A 22,941-nucleotide genomic window follows, 5' to 3' on the forward strand; every position below is an offset into this window, starting at 1 on the left:
GATGCAGTGCCTGATTTTTATTTTTTTTTCCCCCAAATCCACTTGGCTCTTCTCTGGCTTTTCCAGCCTCTTTCCTCAAGGAGCTGTGTGTGATCCCTGCTCAGGGAGCTGGGAAATCTCCTCAGCCCCACAGAGGAAGGTGCAGGCAGTGCTGGCCCCCAGCACAAAGCCCATCCAGTGTTCCCAGGGATGTGGCTGGGGGTCTCCAGCACGTTGCCTTTGGCTTCACAAACCCTGGAAAATGGTGCCAGATAAATGGAGCTTCATAGGATCTGCCCCGTGCTCCCTGTGGTTTAAACAAACCTGGGAGGGGTTTGGGCTGGATCCTTGTTTGTTCTTGAAGGAATTGATGAGGGTTTCAGAGTGCTGGTCCATCCATCTTCCATATGGAGATAAAAAGTTTTGGCTGAACACTGCTGAATGTGCCGTCATCTATCACAGCGGAGGCGGGATTGTGTCAAGGAAAAATAATCCACCATCAGGCTCAAAAGGAGAAAAAAGGGAAGGGGAAAAAAAAAAAAAACAGGGAAAGAAATAAGATTTCCAGTAAAAGGCATCGCTTTTAAAAATCCAATTCACTCTTTGCCAAGTCATTGTTTGGTTTTAGACTCGTTTCAGATGAAAGCAACCTTTAAAGGTTATTTTATCCCTCTTTAATGAGCTATAGAAATGAGGCTGCTCTGCCACAGGGCAGAGGGCAGGGCTGGGGTTGTGTGTGGAGCTGATGCTCCCCTCTGGAGCAGCTCTGTGAGCTGTGCCACAGCTCCCTGGCTGCCAGATCCTGCAGCCAGCAGCTTTCAGCAGGAGAAACAAGAGAGGAGCCTTGATGTGTATCTGTCCCTTGTTGTGGTGGAGGTGATGTGTGCTGCAGAGTGTGTGGGAGAGAGAATAGACAGGGCTGGCTGTGTTTTCTGGAGTGTTCTGGGTGCTGGGTTTGCAGACACCACTACTGTGTTGGGTGCTGAGCTCTTTGTGGAGATGTGACCCCAATTAAAGCTTTTGGCAACCTGCAGTGAGTGAGACCTGGCCACCATCCTCCCCTGTGGGCAAGGGACACCAAACCCCAGCAGAGCCCTGTGCTGCCCCTTCTGTGCTCTGTGGGGTGTTCAGGTGACAAGCAGAGTGTCCCAGCTCCTCTGCAGGGAGGGAGTGACCCAGCCTGGCACACAAAGTGAGGGAGTGATGGGCAAGGAGGGCATGGGGTGAGCAGCAGGGTCTCTAAATGAGACTATCACTGTGGGTTGGGCTCTTCCTTCTCCTAGCAGGTAATTTTTCCTGCCCAGGCATCGTGCAGGAGCAGATCCAGAATCCCCCAGCCCAGCTGGGGACCCTCCCAGCCTCACTCTGTCCCAAGGGCTGTGCTGCTGGAGCTTCTCCCTCATTTGTCTCCCATTCACGTTGCCTGAAGCTTTTAGGGGAGCCCTGGCTGATGCAGGAGGAGCAGCAGTGGGGGGTAAATGAGCACAGAAAACCTGAGGTGTTTGTTCTTCCTTGTGCTGCTCTGCATGTGGGACACAAACCTTGCAAGGACCACGCTGCTCCAGGGCTGAGAAAAGCTTGGGGAAGGTGGTGGCAGTGCCCCAAGAGGGCTGATTTTCACATCCCCACCTGATTTTCACATCCCCACCGCTGGGATCCCAGCAGGAATCTGCACTGGAGCTCTGGCCCTGCCTCTGGAGATGCATTTTTCCTGAATCCTCTTTCCCAGCAGGAATCATCTCCATTTTCTGCACGGAGCCTGTTTGTGTGGGAGGGGGTTCTGATGGGAGGACTGTGATGCTCGGGCTGTATTTTGGTGCTGGGGTGTGAAGGCTCCCCCCCACAGCAGGGGCAGGCACCCTGGGATGCTCAGTGTGAGCAGGATGTGGCTGGAGAGGAGCTGCCAGCAGGGAGAAACTCCCTCTGAAGCAGAGCTGAGGAGGATGCTGCTCTCTGTGCAAGTGTCACTGAGCAACAGAGAGCAACTTTCCTATGGGAAAGTCAAGCCTTGTTCCATTTTTAACCCTTGGTAATTGAGTCCAGGGGGAAATGTGACCCCAGGTTACATAGCTGTAATGCCTTCCCTGTGTGCTGGGCTCTGGGCCCTCAGCAGGGGGAAGGAGCAGTCGTCTGCTGCTTTTGGCCCAGCTCCATGCAGAAGTGAATTTGTCAGTGCCTGAAATAATGAAGATGGGGAGGCAGGAAATGGACATCTCGAGTGACATCGCCCTGGGTGGCTTTGGGGACACTCACCCTGGCTCAGGCACAGGGGCAGGGGAGTTTGGGGCATGTCCATGGGGGAATCTGTGTCTGGGAATGCTGTGAACAGCAAGCAATGCAGCCCAGACAGGCCAGAGTTTTTGGCAGGGGTCCCTCCCAGGTGTGATGACCTTCCCAAGCTCAGCTTTGTGCTCCTTGCTCATGGAAGGAGCCAAAGAGTGACACAAATCCTGTGTGGTCAGCAGTGCCAGTGATGCCCAGAGAGGCTCCCTGGAACAGGGGCTGGACAGATTAAAGGAATAAAGTAGAGATTTATTGAAAGGATTCAGCTTGGGCAGTGCAAGAGCCTGGCTGAGGTTACACCCAGCATGGACCCAAGGCAGGAGTTTCACACTTTTATCAGTTTGGGTCCATTCCCATTTTGGGTTCATTGTCCAATCCCAGCTCCAGGTTCTGCAGTCCCACCCTCCCAGATTCTCCCCTCAATTCTCTCTGTTTGCACTTTTTGGGGCTGGACAAGGATTGTTCTGTGTGACTGAGCTGGGAGGAGAACTTGTGACACTTTCTATGGAGTTCAGAGTTATATCCTAATGCAGTGCAGAGTCTGGAAATATAAAAACTAAAACCGAAGGTATCAGCATCACAAACCATCCCTGGGAATTTGGGAGCCCTGCAGGCACTCCCAGGGTTTGGGAGCCACATCCAGCAGGGCATCCCTCATCCTGCATGGGACACACCTTATCCTGGGCACCTGGGGTCTCCTCCAGCTCCTCCTGCCCCTGGTCTCCAGGAGAATTTGTAATCTGATGATTACACTGAGACAACACTGATAAAAAATTTATTTGAGCCTTGTCATTAAAAATAGATGGTTGTAGCCTAAAGGTGACTTGTTGGGCGCTGTTCTGCTTTGTTATGAAGCCTGAAAATTATTGCATTTTTTAAAGTAGAGTTGCTTGTTTTCTTCACACTTCTTTCCAACCTTACAAATATTAAATATGCCACGTCAGGTTGGTTTTGTTGCAGTCTCTGAGGAAGAGCTGCCCACTGGGAACTTTCTCTGCCCTGAGGATGTCAACAGATCATTTATCCACCACAAGGAAAACAACAGTTGACTGTAAAATGAGACCTTGGAAGTAAAAAAAAAAAAATAAATTAGGTGGAGAGTTAGCAACAGTCAGCAGTTCCTCTGGACTTGCTACTTCCAATATCCTTGTTGTGATGCTCACTGTCAGGGTCAGCTCAGCATTTGTGCCTTGCCAGGGCGTGACCTGCATCTTGTACCAACAAAAGCAATGAAACATCTGCTCGAGGGGGAGGAAACCCTCTGGTGTTTGCTGCCAGCTTGGCTGGCAGATAGAAAGGGAAGGAGGGTGGAGAGGGCACCAACAGGAGAATGTTCAGGCTGGAAAAATGAGATCTGGCTCCTCCATAAACCTGTGTCCCTCAGGCTCTCTGGGACAGTGTTTCTGCAATGACTGGGATGTCCAAACCTCCCAGTCCCTGGGGCTGGCCAGGGGCACAGAGGCACAGCTGGGTGGGAACATCCTCCCCAAAACCTCTGGGGAGCTGCTGTGAGGGTTTGGGCTGGGATGTGAGACAAAGGCCATCAGCCAGGCAGGGGACAGGGTGTGTGACACGCTGGGGACGTTAATTCCCAATGAACTGTGAGTGCTGAAAGGCTGCACTGCTCCTCAGGGAGGGACAGATGAGGATCAAAGTCATCCTCATTATTGCAGCTATTTATTATTATTGCAGCTATTATTACTGCAGCCATCATTATCATTGCAGTTATTATTATGGCTATTATTATTATTATTGCAGTTATTATTATTGCAGCTATTATTATTATTGCAGCTGTTATTATTATTGCAGTTATTGCAGCTGCTGCTCACTGGGGACAGAGCCACTGATGCTGGAGCTGCTGCTGGTGGCAGTGGCAGCCCCTGCTGAGGTCACCAGGCACAGGGCACCCAGCAGGGCTCACCCAGGCTCCTGTTGGGCTGGCAAGGGCAGCAGGGTGGTGCAGGATACCTGAAGGGAACCTACAGGAAAGATGGAGAGGGACTCTCTATAAGAGACAGGACAAGGGGAATGGTTTCCAACTGAGAGTGGAATATTGGGGGAAAAAAATTCTCCCCTATGAGGGTGGGGAGACCCTGGCACGGGGTGCTCAGAGCAGCTGTGGCTGCCCCTGGATCCCTGGGAATGTCCAAGGCCAGACTGGATGGGGTTTGGATCATCCTGGGACAGTGGAAAATGTCCCTGCCTTGGCAGGGAATGGAACTGGATGATTCTGGGCACAGGAGAGTTAAAAAGAACAGTCCTAGTGCCCCACAGGAGAAAGGGACACTAATAAATGAGTGAGTAGGAGCCCTGGGGGCTGCTGAGGCTTTGTGGACACCACTGGATGTGTTTTGGGGACAGACATCCTGGGGGTGACAGCAGGCAGCGAGGGTGGGACAGTGGTGTGCTCAAACTTGGGAAAAACTGCTCCAAAAGTGAAGTTTACTCTGTGTAGAAATTGGTTCTGATGGAGCCTGTGGCTTTCCAGGACAGAAAGGAGTGGTTTTTGTTCCTTTTCCAACGAGGAGCAGTATTTATCCATCTTCAGGGCTTGACAAATCACCTTGCAAAACTTGGAGCAAGCTGCTGTTTGCAGAAAGGTTTTGTGGAAAAGGCACTTAACCCAGAGGAAGAGGTTTGCATTCCAGAGCTTGGAGCTGTGTCCACCTCACGTGCAAAGTGAAGCTTTCCTCAGAGGCAAACACCAATTTTAGGCAGGATAAACCCAACCCAGGGCAGGGTTTAGGGTTAAGGGAGGGATGGCTCTTCCACAGGCACAAATTAACGAGTGTGGAGCTCTAAAAAGGGAAAACCTGGCAGGCAGCTCCATGCTCAGACCCCTCAAGGGTCCCCCCAGGGTCCCCCTGCCCAGGCTGAGCTGGGGAGGGATGAAAGAACAGCCAAAAATCAGCTGAAAATTTCCTTTGCCCTGCTGGGAAGGATGAGTGAATCTTCACTTCCTCAGGGTGAATCACACTCTGTGCTCAGCTAATCCTGCTGCCTGTGCTGATAAACTCCCCAGCCAACTCTGATGATTCTCCAGCATCTTTATTAGAAAAAAATAATGTCAGAAGCGCTTGCAAGTCAATTATGCTTCATGTGACTAATGTTAATTATTATTACTTTTGTTTAGTTCTCCTAATCCCCCAGGATTCTCCCATTAATAGATGTCACTAATTTGTTCCCAGAGGGCACTGTCTCCCACCAGTGGATTTTAGAGCATTTCCCCAAACTGCCCTCTATTTTTTTTTTTTTTTTTGTATTTAATGTAGCATAAAATTTGATTGGAAGTTAATTATTGTGAGCTGGAAGTTTCCACAGGCTCCTGTAAACATCAACTAAGCTTTGCAGTCTGGGTTATTTTTACAACGTGTCAGGCAAAGAAACCCAGGGTAACAGTTTGGGAATGCTGGGAGACATCTGATTGAAAATGGAAATTGGCAGATAAGTGATGTGGAAGAGCACATCCCTGTCTGTGCAGGAGGTAAGGAGAGTGATGGATGTGGGTGGAGCAAAAAGAGGGTTGAGATAACCTGAATTAATGCCCACAGGCACGGAGTGAAATCTGACTTCTGTGGAGCACAGGGAGTTTTTGCATGGGTGCAGAACAATCTCAGGATCATTAAGAGAGCAGGCTGTATATGGAAGAAAATCCTTGGATAAAAGATTTTCTCTTGCTTTATTTTTTAAATTTCATTCATCTCTTTATTTTTAATTTTTTTTTCTCCATGGGGCACCAAGGAAATCCAAACACTATTGTGCTTTTTGGATGTGGATGATCTTGGAGCAGCTTCTGGCTGTTCAGTGCTGCAGGGGGGGATGGTTTGAATGCACCCACAAAGAGAATGGTTTAAAAGACAATTTCTGTGACTCCAGCCTGTGTTCAAACCCTGGGCACAGCCCAGCACACAGAGCTGTGCTAACAAAGCTCCTGGCCAGAGAGTGAAGTGTTTGTTTGGAGGTGGCAAGGATTATTTTCATTCCTAACAAAATAAACCCCAACAGTATGGAATTTATCATATAGGAGCAGCAGCAGGAGGTCAGGGGCTGTCTGAGGGTTCTGCTTGTTGTGTTTGGCTTGCAGAGAGAATTCCCAGTGGGATTTTTGGCACAGCAATCCATCCCTGTCAGGGACAAGTGAGTGCTACCAGGTGGAGCCTGGTGCAGGATGGCTCAGGGGGTGCCAGTGGTGGAATGGGATGGTTTGGGCTGGGAGGGACCTTAAAAATCACCTGGGTCTAGCCAGGGACAGCTCCCACTGCCCCAGGCTGCTCCAAACCCTGTCCAGCCTGGCCTTGGACACATCCAGGGGCAGCTGAAGGCACAAGAGGAGCTCCCCTTGTCCAAAACTTGTTGAGGCACTGGATAGTCAGTAATTTATTTATTTATTTATTTATTTATTTATTTATTTATTTTAGCATAATTCTATCACTGTTTTTTTTTTTGTTGTTGTTGTTGTTTTTTTGTTTTTTGTTTTTTTTTTAATAAGGACACTCTTAGTTTTGTGCATCCTTTACTTCATGACTCTGTGTCATGAGGGGTCACTCAGCTTCCTGCTCTGCCTCACATCTCCACCTCAAATTGGCACAAAGTGTCCACTTTTAGTTTGGAGTGCAGCCTTAATGGAAATGTTAATTTACAGCAACTACTTCCAAGTGCATGATTTGGGAAAAAGCTCTCAAGTTTTCCATGTGGTTATCAGTTTTACTGACTCTAAAACCCCAGCCCTCTCCTGGACCTGATCCTTGCAATGGGGAGTGAAAATAAAAGTGCCCTGCACTCAGCTCATGCCCCATGGGGTTATTTATGGGCAGCTTTCTCAAGAAGTATCATAAACTTTGTGATTAATTACAGGGAGAAATTAACTGATGCTGTTGGGACATGATGCCACTGGGGTTCCTCTGCCTGCAGCCCTCAGGGCAGGGCAGCTGCTGCACAAAAGTTGCTCTTGCAAAGTAACAGAGCAGAATCCTGGTTTATTTGTTTGTCTGTTTGTTCTCAACACCCTGTGGAGGTCGGGAAGCTCTTGCAGTGGCTTTTGGGGGAGTCTTGCCCTCGAGGGATCAGGGGTGGCACTCAGGCACTGGGCAGGAGTTCAGGCAGGGCTGCTGACACTGCAGGAGCAGTTCAGGTGCATCCCATGGGCTCTGCTTGCAGTTCTCACTGTTTGGGAAGTTCCTCAGCTCCTGCACTGCTTGGGGACAGAGGAAGGATGCTCTGATCTGGGACTGTCCCTTTTCTGCCTCTTGATTCCAGTGTGGGTTTGGTTCCATCACTTATTCCTGCTCTGCTTTGCTTTGCCACCTCAAAAATGGGGATAAAGCAGCTTTGTGCTCATAAATTCAGAGATCAGCCCCACTGTCTTAGATAAGGTTTGAATGATCTCTCTTACCTCCTTGTGAGTGGCCAGTCCAGGGTATGGGGCTGATGTGGTGATTTTTTTTGGGAGGTGTTGTGCTGACAGCAAGGTGGCCTGAGAACCAGGAGCTGGTTATTTTGGAGAGGGCTCTCCACATCCTGGTGTGACCAGCACAGCACAGGGCACCTCAGCCTTGCCTTTTTCCTGGAGGAGAAAAGGGGGATTTGGCTGGAGGGTGCAGTGCTGGGTGCAGATGTTTGGTGTGCAGATGTTTGGTGTGCAGATTTTCGGTGTGCAGATGTTCTGTGTCTCCCATGCCTCGGGGTCAGCTGAGTCCTGCCAGTGACATGGGATGTGCAGCATCCCTCAGACAGGGCTGTGGGGCTGCTCTGTGCTCCCTGAAGGATTTTTTGGCATCCCAGCACAAGCAGGACCAGGGCTGAGCTGGTGGCACTGGTGCCAAATCCCCCAGAGAAGGTTCTTGTGGCACCACTGTCCCCATGCCAGGCTGGATCTGTGGAAAGCTGGACATGACTCATTTCCCTCCTGAATTCCTCTCTTCTCTCTCTTTGGCCATCTTGCTGCCAGCACCACACTTTCCTCACTCTATTTATAGGGAATTTAATAAGATATCAATTAAAGGAATGAAAGCAAACCCAAGAGGTCTGTCAGCCAAAAAGCTGAAGGTTATTGGTAGCAGTTGTTTCAAATATTGTCAGCTCTTTTTATAGCTCTTTTTTTTTTTGTTGTTGTTGTTGTGGGACAGCTGGGCTGGGCTTGTGTGTCCCAGCAGGTGGTGGCAGCCACCCTGTCCCTCTGCTGGGACCTGGTGCTGCCAGCTCCTGCCTTCCTGCTCGTTAAAAAGGGCAGGGATGCTAATGAGAGAAGTGGGCTTCAGGGAGCCTCTCTTTGTAAAGCACACTGTTAATTAGCTCTCCTGATTGACTGTTTTCCTGTTTGGGGGATATGAAATTTATGGTCCTGTGGGGAGGATGTGAGCTGGCATGGAGAGAGGAGATTTCTGCTCCTTCAGGGCTCCATGATCCTCCTTCCTCTTGAAAATTCCAGCTGTGGGGAGAGATCAGGAAATTGGAGATTTGTTTCTGACTGAGTGAATGAGTGTCTGTCTCTGTGAAATCTGTTTCCCTGGGTTTTGCTGCACCCTAAGTGTCCTTTTGGCTCTCTGCCTCTCCCCTCTGCAGTGTCAGCACGGGGAGAGGCTCCTGCTGCAGCCTGAGGCCATCCCAAACTCTCCAGCTCTGTCTGGGATCTCTGGCATGTTCATTTGCTCCATGGTTTCCAGAGGCTGGGGGTGAACAGGCAGAAATCCTCCAGGCAGGGTCCCTGGAGGCTCAGAGCTCCTCTCCTGACCCTGTGGGCTCCAGGAGTGTGCTTGTCCCTGCACCCCTGTCCCCCTTTTCCAAAGCCACCTGGAACAGATTATTTCTCTTTAAAAGGCAAATAATTCCTGTATACTCTGTATTCTGTATCATTTTTATAAGAGTAGTGACAGGACAAGGGGGGGGGAAAGGCTTTAAACTGGCAGAAAGTGGGTTTAGATGGGATATTGGGCAGGAATTGTTCCCTGTAGGGTGGCAGGGCTGGCACAGGGAGCCCAGAGAAGCTGCCCCTGGGACAGTGAAGGTGTCCCTGCCATGGCAGGGGTGGCACTTTGAGATCCTTTCCAACCCAAACCATTCCATGATTCCCAGCCTGCTGGTGTTCTCCCTTGCTTGGTTTGATAATTAATCTGTTTTTTGGTTCCCCTCTCTCTGGGAGATTGTGATGAACTAAGCCAGGACTTTACCCAGATGAAGTCCCACTTGTCCCTCCTGTCACTGTCACCTCTTTCTGCTCCTCCTGTGCCCAGCTCTGCTCCACTGTCTCTGATTTGTCAGGTACTTCCCCAAAATCACCAAATGGAGCAAAGCACATTATTAAAAACACAAGGAAAATGTATCTGCACAACTCCTGGGCTCCAGCTGATATTGTTTGATCAACTGAGAGCAAGAGGAAGGAAAATGCTGAGTTGGAGGAATTCAGAGAGAGCTGTTAAAAAATAAAAAAAAAAAATTAAAAAGGCACATCCAAAAGCACAAGCATGATCTCATGCAACACAGACATTGTGATCTGGGAGCTACAGAGGGCTGAGCCTTTGTGTCTGGGCAAACAAAGGTACAGAAATAGCAACCCAGAAATGTTAATTCATTGTCAAAGTGATCCCCACTCCCTGGCCATATGATTTATATGGAGCAGAAACCAGGGCAGCTCTGCTTGGCTTCTTTATGTAAGGGAAGAAGAGTGAAAAAAGTGAAAACTCCTGAGTTGGACTCAGCTCTGGGGGTTTCTGCTGTGGTCTCTGAGACACTGAGTGGCTCCTTCATGTGTTAGAAAATCAATTTTCAAGTCCTGCTGTGGCTGAAGTGCATTTGGGGCCACGGTTGTTTTGGGGGAATTGCATTGGAGGTTCTCAAAGCAGCAGTGCTGGGTCCTGCCCTGGCATCTGCACCCCAGCAGCATCCTGGGGCTCCCCTCCCTGCCAGCTGCCTGCCACTGCCATTTCTGTCCAGGGAAACCCAGCCAAGGAAAAGAGCTGGGAAGGACAAGGACAAGCACAGTTCACAAAATCCCTGTGGGGACAGAGCTGGAGGGGCAGGAAGTGTTTCAGAGATTAGTCTTAATTTGGTTTATTTTCTATTTAGGCTGTCCCAGTTTATCCCAGTCCCTGAGTGCTCTCTGGTTCACTGGTGTCCAGTCATTACCTTGGACCAGCTCTGTGATGGGGCTGAAAGCCAAGGACATAAAGGATGAGGAGCTGGTGGAAAAGGGAGGTTAAAACAACAGGTGGAACTGGCACTGTGCTTGTGTGTCAGTGTGAGACCCTGCTCCAATGAACCTTCTTCTTTTTTTCTTGTCATTTTCTGTGAAACAGCTTTTTTCCCCCTCTCAGAATCCCCCTTTTTATTTTATTTTTTTTTTTAGCACAATTTGATTTGGCCACTGTGCCTGTGCAGATCAAACAACACACTCCCATCATTACAGGCAGTGAGTCACCAGGGCCATGGTGGCTCCAGCTCAAAAATAACCCCAGAGCCCCTTGCAGCAGCTCTGCAGGCTGGGATGAGCTCCTGCACTCCCCAGGGAAAGGCAGGCAGAGATGGTCACTGCCATGAAAAGGCTTTGATGACTTTTCATATCAGCTTTTTGTCCTCTCTGCAGCTCTGCTCTGATGTGAGCTCTGTGAAATGGATGTTTCCTTTCAGCCCTCCTCCACCTCCATTCCTTTTGCCTTTGTCTCCTTTCCTTCCCTCATCTTCTTCTTTTCTGTTTTTTTTGTATTTTTTTTTTTCAGGGGTGAGGAGGGGGTGGGGGTGGTTTAGAAAGATCTCATCTTTCTAAATAAGATTCTAAACAAGATAAATAATAATAAACCCTGTCCCAGGCACTCAACATCAGTGTGTAAGGACTGGAAATGTGAAATGTGGGATAATGCCTCTGGTTTTTGGGATGTCTGGACACGTGGCACCCTCAGCTCGTCAGACAAAAGAGGCTCCAGTGCAGTGGGAGTTTTTCCAGATGTGTTTTCCTTGAGGACAATGCAGCAAGTTTGTTTATCTCCAGGCTGGGGAGGGATAAGTGGTGCAGGAGGGCTGGGGTGCCAAGGGGTGTTTTATTGAGAATCAGCTCCCATCAGGGTTTTGCCATCAATTAAAAGGGGAGTGGGAGCACCAATTATTTTTTTTTTAAATTTTTTTTTTTTACTTGCCTGCAATAAAACCTCTCACAAAACCCAATCCATCATCATATCCATGATTTGTTTTGAGTTGCTGTCTGTGGATATCCAAGTTCCTGCTCCAGCCTCTCACCTGCATGTGAGATCCACACCCCTTAATTCCTCACATAATTGTTCCAAGTCTTATCCTTAGCACTTAGAAAATTTCATCCATGAAATATTCACTGAAAAGGAAAAGACCTCACCAAGACAAGTGCAGTTTCCCTCTCAGCTAAATATTCATCCTGTTTAAAACTAAGCAGGAGTGGGTTCAAGCAGAAAGAAAGGAAATTTAGGTTGGATATTGGGCAGGAATTGTTCCCTGTGAGGGTGGGCAGGGCTGGCACAGAGAATCTGTGGCTGCCCCTGGATCCCTGGCAGTGCCCAAGGCCAGCTTGGAGCACCCTGGGACAGTGGAAAATGCCCCTCTAAGATCCTTTCCAACCCATTCCTGTAATTCTATAAATAATTGCTGGATAAATGTGATTTTTCATGTAGATCTCCATGACCTCCAGTGTGTTTTGTCCAGCTGCAGCCAGCAGCAGCTTTGGGCAGTTGTGCTTCTCAAAATTAATTCTCCTAAAGCTACAAGAGTTGGGCATTTTCCTCATTATTATTATTATTTTTTTAATGCAAGTGTTAGGCATGTGAGGTCTCATAAATTTCTCTGAGTGGCTATAAATTATTAGCAACTGCAGCTAATTAATCTCAAGGGTTCCATGCTAAGGTTGTCTAGCCTATGTAAGAGAAATGAGAAACTTTTATTTTACTTGGCCATTTTTGAGTTTGCTCTCTGGATCTGCTCCTTCCTTAGGATGTGAATTTGGGCAACGTGTGTCCCTTGCAGCTGAATTTCTTCTCCAAAATGCTGGGAGCTCTTAAAGGTTTTTGTGGAGCACTTGGAAGCTGTGAGAGATGAAAAACATAAATAAGCCACTAACTAGCCTTGGCATAACTCCCTGAGCAGTATTGATATGGAGCTTGGCTGCAGATAAAAGCATCCTTCTGTCTTGATAGTGATATTATTTTGGATGAGGTTTTCATCCAAGACTGTGAGGCCAGAGGAGACTTTTTCAAAGGATCATTCCCCAGCTTTGGGACTCTTAGAAGTCATAAAATGACATGGCTTTTATTTATTTCTTTACCTGGTGGTGAAGTGTTAACAGGCAGCAGAATGCTTCTCTGCAAAGGGTCTTAGGGTCCTAAATCTTGAAAATAAATGGGGTTAAAATAAATAAGCTATGATTAAACGCTTAATTAAGAAAGCATAAAAAAAAAAAGAAACAAACAACTTAAATGACTTTTTTTTTTTTTTTTCTTTTTTGAGAGGGTGCTACACTATTAATTAAGTTTTGTGCTGTGTGGTAGCAGGAGAACCAGAGGCAGCCACACTCCCTGCTTCACCTCCATGTGCTGATGTGCAGAGATCCTGCTTTGACCTGGGGGTGGCTGCATTCTGCAGAGCTCTGATGGGTTTCATTCTGCTCCAGCAGCAGTGGGTGACACTTGGAAAGTGAAAAACCCTTCTGGATGGAGCACTGCAGGCTGTGCAGAGCCATCCTCTGCTTCAGAGGCTGATTTAAACCCCATGCTCTGCTCCCAGCCCTGCAGAGCAGGGATTTGGAACCCTCGTTTGCAGTGTCTGTCTCAACAGCCCCAAATGCAAACTCTGTCAGAGTTGCATTTAATTACAGATTGCTGCAGAATTCTGCTGCCTTAATCCCACAGGGGAAAGCAGCACAAGAGTGGCAGGGGGGGAAATCAGAAAATTAAAGTGAGGGTGAAAAGCCTTGCTGGTGGTTTGGTGAGCAGGTGGAGGGAGAGGGTGTGAAATGGTGGGATTAGAGCAGAAAAACACACAGATTTCCTTTTTTTTCCCTTAATTTGGTGGATTTGCCACACTTTAGCTGTGCTGTCTCTGTAATTGAAGTGGGAATAGTGCTGGAGAAGAGTGGAGAGGGGTTTTGGGGTTTTTTTTACCCTTGCACCCAGAACAGCAGCACTTCTTCCAGTGTGAGGAGCAAAACCCCAGAGATTGTAAAAAACCCCAAAACCCAGAGACAGCAGCCCCAATAGCCCAGTCATTAATGATGGTGCTCATTAATGACAAGGATGGTCATTTATCAAAGGGCAGCAAAGATCTGCCACTGTCTCAGGCTTTGCTGAAATCAATCCCAATCTCAGCAGAGCAGCAGGAGCTGCTCCCAGACAAGGATATGAGGCACTCCCAGTGTTCCTGGAGCATTGCAGCCACCTCTGGATAAGTTTTTATTTTGTTTTCTTTTGTTTTTTTATCCTTTAGGGGTTTTTTTACATGTTCTCCCTTTTTAGTTCCTTTGCCTCGCTGCTCCTCTGCCTGGTACTTATGTCTGTGTTAATTAGAGAAAAAAAAAAAAGAGTTATGCTTTTAAGTGTCTTAATTAAGATTTTTCTTAACACCTCCCAACATTTTCTCTGCATTTTTTTCACTGACATCTAAAACTGTTCTTAAAAGCTGATGTCAAAATAATCTTGTGCTTAACAATTGATGTTTAGGTATCTTCCCAAAGAGACAATCCTTGGATAATTTGCCTTCAAAGCACCACTGAGACCTGTAAAGGTCTTGCTTGAGGTGAACTGTCTCAGGTCAGGGGAAATTTGGATTGGATCTGGGGTTGCATCCTGAAGTCTGGTCCTTGAGGAATGACTCTAAGTACAGCTGGAAATTGGTTTGTTTTTTAAAAGTGAAATTATTGTTACTCATAGCCCAGCCATTGCAGAAATAGCAGTTTGTTCAGGGTTAGGAATAAGAAGTTTCTTAATGGCCTGATGGAAAAGCTGCAGGGAATTCTCCTTGCAGCTGAAATGCTCTGGTGGGGATTGCAAACCTCTTCCCTGTGCTGGATCTGTGTTTGCACTGGGAAATTGAATTAAAGCTTCTTGTTCCCACACAGCTCCAGTGAGACTCGAGTGACTTCAGTCCAAGTTCCTCAGGGTGACTGAGAAATGTCTCTGCTCTCCCTGGTCCCCAAAGGCACCAAAAACTCCTCCTGGCCTCTTGCCCATCACCCTCCACAAAAGGCTGGGTGCTGCCAGTGTGACATTTTGGGGTTCAGTATGAAATTTTGGGATCCAGTATGAAATTTGGAGTTCAATATGAAATTCTGTATCCTTACAACCTTGAGAGGAAAACCACTGTACTGAGGAAACCTTCCTTCCCAAGTTGCTGTGTCTCCCCTTCTCTGACTCTGAAAAACATCTGCATCCCCTGTTCCCACTGATCAGAGGGTGGGGTGAATTCTCTCCTGTGGTTTAAAGCAGATTCTGCAGGATTTTCTGCAGGTTTAAAGCAGAAATTCTCTGTGGTTCCAGGTGGCTCCTCTGCTCCTCCTGACCCTGAGCAGGGGCTCGTGGTGATTCCCTGGGTCCTGGCTCTGATTTTTGGGAATTGGTGAGAGTTTATTGTGGAAAAAAAGGTGCCTCCATTCCTCTGCTTGTAAAGTGGGAGTTCTGCTTCTCTAAACCTCACTGTGCTTGCCAAATGTTTTCAGGCAAACAGATTAAATTTGCTGTGAGGAGGGACCTGAATCAGCCATCAGGCAGCTGGAGTTGATGAGATGGAGAAGGAATAACCCCAAGGGTGGGTCAGGCTGCACCAGCTGGGTACCTGTGTGCATAATTGATGCTGATCTGCTCCCCAGAGCCCTGCCTCACATTCTGCCCCCTCAGCCACCTGGCCCAGCTGAAATCCATCCCTCTGTGTCCACCTGGCACCTGCAGCTCTCTCAGGGATTCCATGCTGCTCCTGCTCCTGGGGTTGGGTTCCCAGTCTCTTCAGAGCTGAAACCAGAGCCAGGACCTGCTCCCTGAGTCCCAGTTTCTCCTTGGGGAGTGGGTCTGGGTGTGCTGGGGGGTTTTCTTGTGCTGGCAGCTGAGGAAGGGTCTGGGATGCACGGCTCCATGTCGCTGAGGAGAGAAGCACAGATAGGGAAGGGCAGCACCCTGCAAGGTAGGAATGCCAAACCTGCCCCAAACCTGTGTGATTAGCACATCCAGGTGCCTGGCACAGTGGTTATCTGTTGTTTTGGGGTTGTGTGTAGTCCCTGCTGGAAGGTACAGAACAAGTACAGAACACTTCAAACCCCTGGCATCTCTCCTTGGGGTAGCTGTAAGGCCTTGGTGTTCTGGACAAATTTAAGGGATATTTTTTTTTAGTCTGGAGAGGAAAAAACTGTAGTTTCCTTCACTTGTACAGCTTCTCCTCTGGTACAGGAGTGGGGTGAAGAGCCCTCCCAGAGCTCTGGGATGTGTGGAAGGAGCCAGGCAGCTGCACCAGGCACTGCTTGTGCTCCAGATGGGACAGGCTGCACCCAGAGCTGGGCATGGATCTGAATTAAACCCTCCTGTTGGCTTGGGGCACCTCCAGTGACAGAGCTCAGCCTACAGGAGCTGCCAATGGGACTCTTGATTTGGGCTGATTTATTTCTACACCTTCCTTTGGAGGTACTACCACCCCTCAGGGCAAAATCTCCACTTTCCCCCAGTGGCTGGGGCTGCTGAGGTTGGAGAATTGGATTTTTGGCTTGTGCACAAAGCCTGGGCTGCCTCCCCTGCCCGGGGCTCTGGAAAGGCCTGACTCAAGCAGATGGTGCTGATGTAAAGCCAGCTCCTTAAGCTGAGTGTGCTTCCTAGGGAATGAGGTGGATTTTGTCAGCCTGTGGCCTCTGGGCTCAGCTACTTGATCTTCATTTCTCCAGCACGCTCTGGGCTCTGGCAAGAGAATTGCTGATGTTTAGTCCTTGTCTTTGTGAGCTGAGTTTAAACAAACCAAGCCCAGCTTGTCTCTGCAATGTGCCAGTAAATTCATGTTTATTTAGGACCAGCAGAGGTTTCCTGTGATGTGTCCTGGCCAGATCAGATGAACAGAAAAAGCCAATCCTGGCCCTTTTCTCTGTCATCTCCAGGTTCCCTTTATTGCATTTGTGTTTTGGTGAAGGTTTTTGGAGCCTCTTAATAATGAATTGATTGTGATTGATACCAGCAATTCTCAGATCCCTCCCTCTGCCTTACTGTCCAGGTGCTGGACATGGTAACAAACGTGGCAGGGCTGTGGTTTATTGGTTTAGGGCTCTGAATTTTCATGGTTTATACTGAATTTTGTGTTGAGACATTGTAATTGTACAAGAGACAACCAAGCATTGGTCTTGTGCCTTGTCATGTGCTGTGTAAAAGGAGGGGGATGTGTGGTTTCTGAAATTTTCTGCTTCCCAGGCCATTAAAATGTGATTTGTGAAGCAAACTTTCTTCCCTGCCTGTTCATAGATCAAGAAAAACCATGTCCTTTCTGGAGCTCTTTTGTAGGCTCTGCAGAAGAGCATAGAACAACTGCTTTTAAAATTTGGGACAGTGAATTCTGTTAAGAATGCTGAAATTCTGGGGGGAAAAAATGCTGCATTCTTTAGCTGAGAGCAAAATCATCAGCAAAAGTGTCCTTGAGATTGTGAACAAATCCCTGTGTCCATCTCCTTGCAGGTCCCTGCAGGAGGGGCTGGAGGGTGCCCAAGGAAGGGAATGGAGCTGGGAAGGGGCTCAGGAGGAGAAAAGGAGGCTCAGGGGGAATTTCTGGCTCTGCACAACTCCCTGACAGGAGGGGACAGATGGGGGGATTTGGGATCTGCTCCAGGAACAGGGACAGGAGGAGAGGGAATGGCTCAGGGGAGGCTCAGGGTGGACAGCAGCAGGAATTTCCCCATGGAAAGGGAGCTCAGGGACTGGAAATACCCAGGGGAATTTGGATCCTCATCCCTGGAGTGTCCAAGGAATTCCTGGAGGTGGCACTGAGTGCTCTGGGCTGGGGACAAGGAGGGGATGGTGCACAGGTGGGGCTGGATGGTCTGGGAGGGCTTTTCCAACCTCAGTGATCCTGGATTCTGTGATTTTTATGGTTTATGATTCCATAAGCGCAACTGTAATAATCCTGACTGGGAGTGACCTCCTCTGAAAACATCCTTCACCTTGGCTGCTTCCAGCACAGCTGAGACACATCCAAAATCCTCGTTTTAGGATCCCTCAGGGGTCATTCTGCAGAGCTCATTCTTGCAGTTTTTCTGTTTCTAGCACTGGTTTCCATGGGGGAGAGGCACAGAGGACACAGCTCCTTCCCCTTGGAGGCTTCAGAGACAGAGCTGGCACTGGGATTTTTGGCTGTGTGCTGGCAAAAGTGGCTCTGCTTGGCTGCAGTGACACAGTGGCAGCCAGAGCAGCTGTCTGGCTTTTGGAGAGAGGTTCAAGGCACTTTTCTCTCTGCCTTCCTCCTACTGCACATCCAGAGCCTGCAGCATCCTCCTTCTTATAATGGGGCTGGGCTTGGGTCAGAGCACAGCTCCCATTCCTCTAGCAAGAGAGGGAGATGAGTACAGGGGTCAGTGTGTCTCATTTATTCACTCTGTCACCTCCCTGGCTCCTCTTTCTCCTCCTGGTGTGCTGGAGGCTGTGTGGAGATGCTTGGGAAGGAGCACAGAGCTCAGTGATGAGCTGGGCTGCAGGATAAACACAACATCCCCAGCTCCATTTATTCCTCTAGGGGGGATTTATCTGCTCACAGCCTGCAGAGACTCAGAGCAGTGAAATGCAACATGCAGTGACATGGGGTAGGCTGTGGATTTAGAACCTTTAAAAATTTTTAAATTTTTTCCCTCTTTTCTTGGTGTGTTCTCTGTTCCATAGAATAATAATCAGCTGGAGATCAATGTTTTCTACCCACTCCTCTTCTCACAGGAGTTGTGCTGGTGCAGTGGGTGCTGCCTGTGATAACCTCTCCTTCAAAAGGGGTTTTTAAAATTGTCACTTTGGTAGTTTCCCCTTCCTTTCATTTCCCTTCCCAGTGTTTATTCAAGGAAAGAAAGCAAGATGTGGGTGAGCTCCAAGGGCTCCTCTGCCCTGAGTTAAAGTGAGCTGGGGGGGATGTGGCAGGAGCTGTGCAGAGCTTTGGCCATGGGTGTCTTGAGCCACACATTTTCCTGAATAATTTCTTATTTCCCGGGCTTGAACCTCTCCCAGAGTGATGCTGGCACACACAGCATCCCCCTGCCACCTCCTGCCAGCCCAGGGGATTTTGCTCAGTCTTGCTGTGGGAATTCCCTCCCCACTTTGAGGTTTTAACAGACTTTCTGTTGTTTTGTTTTGTTTTGTTTTGTTTCCCCCTTCATTGGTAATTTCTGACCTTTTTGGACAGAAGTCAGCATTGACATCCAAAAAAGGATTGAACCACCAACTAAAACAACATGAGAAAAATCTTGAAGGAATCAGAGGTTTTTTTTTTTTTTCATTAAGCTCACAATTTCTGTAAAGAATTAGCAGGAAAACATGATCTTCCCTGTTATAATTTCATTACAAGACACAGCCTGGGCCCCATGTGTGGGAAATGCTGGGGGATGTGTTTCCTGCAGGCTGTTGAGCACCAAAGAGGTTTTGGAGGAGGATGTCTCCCTCTCACAGGATGCTCACCCCTTACCCCACCAACCCTCACAGCCTCCTGAGGCCCTCTCTTAATTTTCTGTTCCAGAAATCCCTCGAGTTTAGGTGTTTCCCCTCTAATTATGGTTCAGAGAGAGCAAAATCTCCAAATTAACCAAAGAGTGGAGGATCCTCCCTGCTCAGGGCTCATCTCTGAGGTTGCAGCCCAGCCTGAGTTTTGGAGAACTCTTCATTTAACGATTTAGAATTTTATAATAACCAGGAAACCAGAGACTCTTTCCCAGCCCCACACACACACAAATACACACAGAGCAATGCTTAATTCTTGTCATCCCCTGGCCTGGGGGCTGTTTATATCCAGCATTGCATGTTTATATGTGGAGTTCATCTCCTCAAGTGAAGACAGATTAAGCAGTGGGGTGAACAGAGCAGTTATGTGAACTATGGGATTTCCAGCCTAGAAATTCTGCCAAGACCAAGCCAGACAAATTGGTAGCACAGCAGTGTTTCTCATTAATGTCCATGGAAAGTTGTGCCTTGCTGATAATGCACAACAGCATCCTGTTGGGAGGCTTGGGAACCCATCTGGGAGCAGCTATCAGAGCTGTATTCCAGGCTGGATGGAGTTGTCAAGGAAAAAAAAAAAAAAAAGGTGCAGCTCCTTTGCATTGACATCCTGAAATATGTGGGAATATTAGTGAGTGGTATGGTTTGCTGAACAGAAATAAGATTATTTTACTCTCCCTTCCCTGCCTGCAGCAGTCCCTTGCTGTTTGTGGTTTGCTGGGTAAGTGCTTGTGGTGCCCATCTTCCATCCCAGGACAAATTATTTCCAACTTGAAAATAAGATTACCTGCCATAATTGCATGTGGTGGTTTCCTCCTCTGCTGCCAAGTGTGGATGCTGATGCTCAGATTTGTGGGTTGGCTGCTTTTGTATTGTGCATGGAGAATATTCCCCAGCTCTGTTAACACTCCCAGGGACAGCAGAACAGAGCCACAGCTCTGTGTCCTGACCTGGGAGTTGGTGGTGGCTTATTCTGCTGGGAACTTCAGGGCAAACACTGGACAAAAGAAAGGAACCACATCTCTGTGTTGCCATTCCTAATTTTTTGTCCTATTCTTCCTCCTCCCCCTCTATTTCCTGTCTTGGAAAATTGCATTTTAGTTCCAATTCCTTGTTTATGGCAGAGCAGAGGGTGTGTCTCCAGTGTCTGGCACAAAAAGTTCCAGTCACCATCACCCAAATAATGAGAGGCCACTTGGTTTCCTTGCTCAGGGATCAAAACCCAGCAAACCCCAGTGAGCTGGACTGGGAGGTGCCCAAATTCCCTGGGAATCTGAGTCTTCAAATTGTCTCTTGGGCTTGGATCTTGCTGCCATTGCTGCTGGTGTTCATCTCCAGGGTGCTGTGATTTCAAACATTTGCCCTGATTTAAAGCCCAGCTGCTTTTCTGGCATCTCCTGTGCTGGATCTGTGGGGGGAAAAGCCCCTGATAAGGGAACACAATCGTGCCCAGGGGGGCTCAGTGTGCCAGCCTGGCTCCTGCAGCCTCTGCCTCCCTTTGTGCTGCAGCAGAACCTGGCAAAGGGCTGCAACACCTCCTGCCAAGAGCTGCTCCATCAGGGTGGAGTGAGAGGAACAGCAGGGTGAAGAAAGGATTAAAAATAGAAAGGATTGAAGAGCTTGGACTGTCCTGGATGTTGGAACCCAAAAACCTGGGAGTTTTGAGTTTTCTGACATTGACCCCAGCTGAACACTGCTTTGGATTTGAGGCCTTGGAGAAGGATTCTAAAATTTCAGTGATGGAGTTAAAATCATGGGTGTGTAGTTAAAGAGAAGTAATTTCACATAGTGAAAGGTTTGGAATTTGGGGTTTTTAGAATATAATGATGGGTATGGGACAAGATGGAAGTTTTTGGGTGTTGTCTCTTTCTGTCTTTTTCCTTCTTTTTCTTGATTTCAGGTAGTTTTTAGTTGGGTAATTAGTGCTGCACTGCAGGTCACAGGAATTTTGTTATTGGATCAAAAAATATAAATAATTCAGGTGTTAGTTCTTTATTGAACTGTTTAGCTTTAAAAGATCATGTAACCAGCTCAATTCAGCTCCATTTTGCTCATTTTAGCTGGTAACTGGAAGTGCTGCTGAACTCTGAACTTTAGATAAGATTTAATAAACAACCAAACATGAGAAATTTGTGTTTTTATCCTGGCTCTGAGTGAAGGCAGAATTAAATGAAGACAAGCCACTAATTCAGTGGTGCAGCTAAACCCATTACACTGGAGGATGATCAGAAACCAGCAAACCTTTCATTCCCAGCTGGAGCCATGGGTTAAACATCCCAGCATCAGCTCAGCAGTCCCCTTCCCACTGCTACAGAAGCATCACTCAACTTATGAAGTGATAATACCAAAAGTTTCTGCCATTTTTGAGCCATTTTTCATCCCATCAACACCTTTCTCACTGCCCATCACAGCCATCCATTCAGCCTGTCACTAGGATCAGTGTGGGGATGATTTTTGGAGAGCTAAAAAGCTGTAGCTGGGATTATTTCCTCTTTTTCTGATAGTTTTTCTCGAGGAGGGGAGGGTTATGTGAAAAATAAGGGTCAGCCAGTCCCCAGATCAGCCTGAATTCCTTCTGGAAATTGTCAGTGTCCAGCTGCCTGACTGCTGAGAGGACAGAGGAGACAGCTCTGATTCATGGCAGGGAGGAGGAAAAGGGATTCAAGAGCTTGGACTGGCTTTGGAGATGCCACAGAAAAGCTCAGGGATGAATAAATCTGGTCCTGACCCTGGGATGACAGTGATGTGCATGGAAACACCCTGTCCTGCAGGGCAGCCTGAGCTCAGAGCAGTGTCTGCAGAGCTGCCCGTGCTTCTTTCTCTCTCTTTCTCTCTCTTTCTCTCTCTTTCTCTCTCTTTCTCTCTCTCTCTTTCTCTCTCTTTCTCTCTCTCTCTTTCTCTCTCTTTCTCTCTCTCTCTTTCTCTCTCTTTCTCTCTCTCTCTTTCTCTCTCTCTCTTTCTCTCTCTTTCTCTCTCTTTCTCTCTCTTTCTCTCTCTTCTCTCTCTTTCTCTCTCTTTCTCTCTCTTTCTCTCTCTTTCTCTCTCTTTCTCTCTCTTTCTCTCTCTTTCTCTCTCTTTCTCTCTCTTTCTCTCTCTTTCTCTCTCTTTCTCTCTCTTTCTCTCTCTTTCTCTCTCTTTCTCTCTCTTTCTCTCTCTTTCTCTCTCTTTCTCTCTCTTTCTCTCTCTTTCTCTCTCTTTCTCTCTCTTTCTCATTTCTTCTGATTATTTTTCTTTCTCCCTTTCTCTCCTTCTTTCCTCTCTCTTTCCTTCCTTCTCTTTCTCTCTCTTCCTTTCTCCTTTTCTCATCTTCCTTTCTCCCTTTCTCCCTCTTTCTCCCTTTCTCTCTCTCTCCCTCCCTCTTTTCTTTCTTTCTTCTTTAATTTTTCTTTAGTTTTTTTCTTTTTTTTTTTTCCTATTCCTCTTATTTCTCCCAAATCCTGCTGAGTTACTGTGAGTCTCTGGCTGATGGAGGGAGAGCAGTGAGGGCTGCCCTGTGCTGGGAGTGGGATTGCAGAATGTTCCAACTTGGCAAGAAACTCCTCTTGGCCTTGCAGGATTATCTTTTTTTTTTTTCCCTTTAGAAAAGCACAGTTCTTATCTTGTGAAAATATAGATATTTTCTCCATAAAGACAGAATTTTCCTAATTAAACATCCTGGCTCTTTGCTCTAACAAACATCATCCCTTTGTTATTTGGGTTTATTTGCCAGATTTTTATAATTATTAAATAGAAACAGTGAGTTTTAGTATTTTATGAGACAGGCTCAACTTTAGAAAGATTTAAATCTGTGAAAACACCTTTCTCACTTGCTGTCCTCTCTCAGGAGTTGCATAGCAACAACCTGCCCTCCAGGTCCTGCCTTGAACTGAGTATTTTTTTTTTTTTGTGGAAAGGCTGAACTTGACTTAAAAATAGATATTTTTACCCCTGATGAGTCATTTTTCCACGGGAAAAATATGTAAGTTGGAGTATGGCTAAACTAAACTTCCCAAATTCAATCTACAGTGGATATTTCTTGATATTTCTC

Source organism: Erithacus rubecula (genome assembly GCF_903797595.1).
Source record: "Erithacus rubecula genome assembly, chromosome: 16".
NCBI classification, from domain to species: Eukaryota; Metazoa; Chordata; class Aves; order Passeriformes; family Muscicapidae; genus Erithacus; species Erithacus rubecula.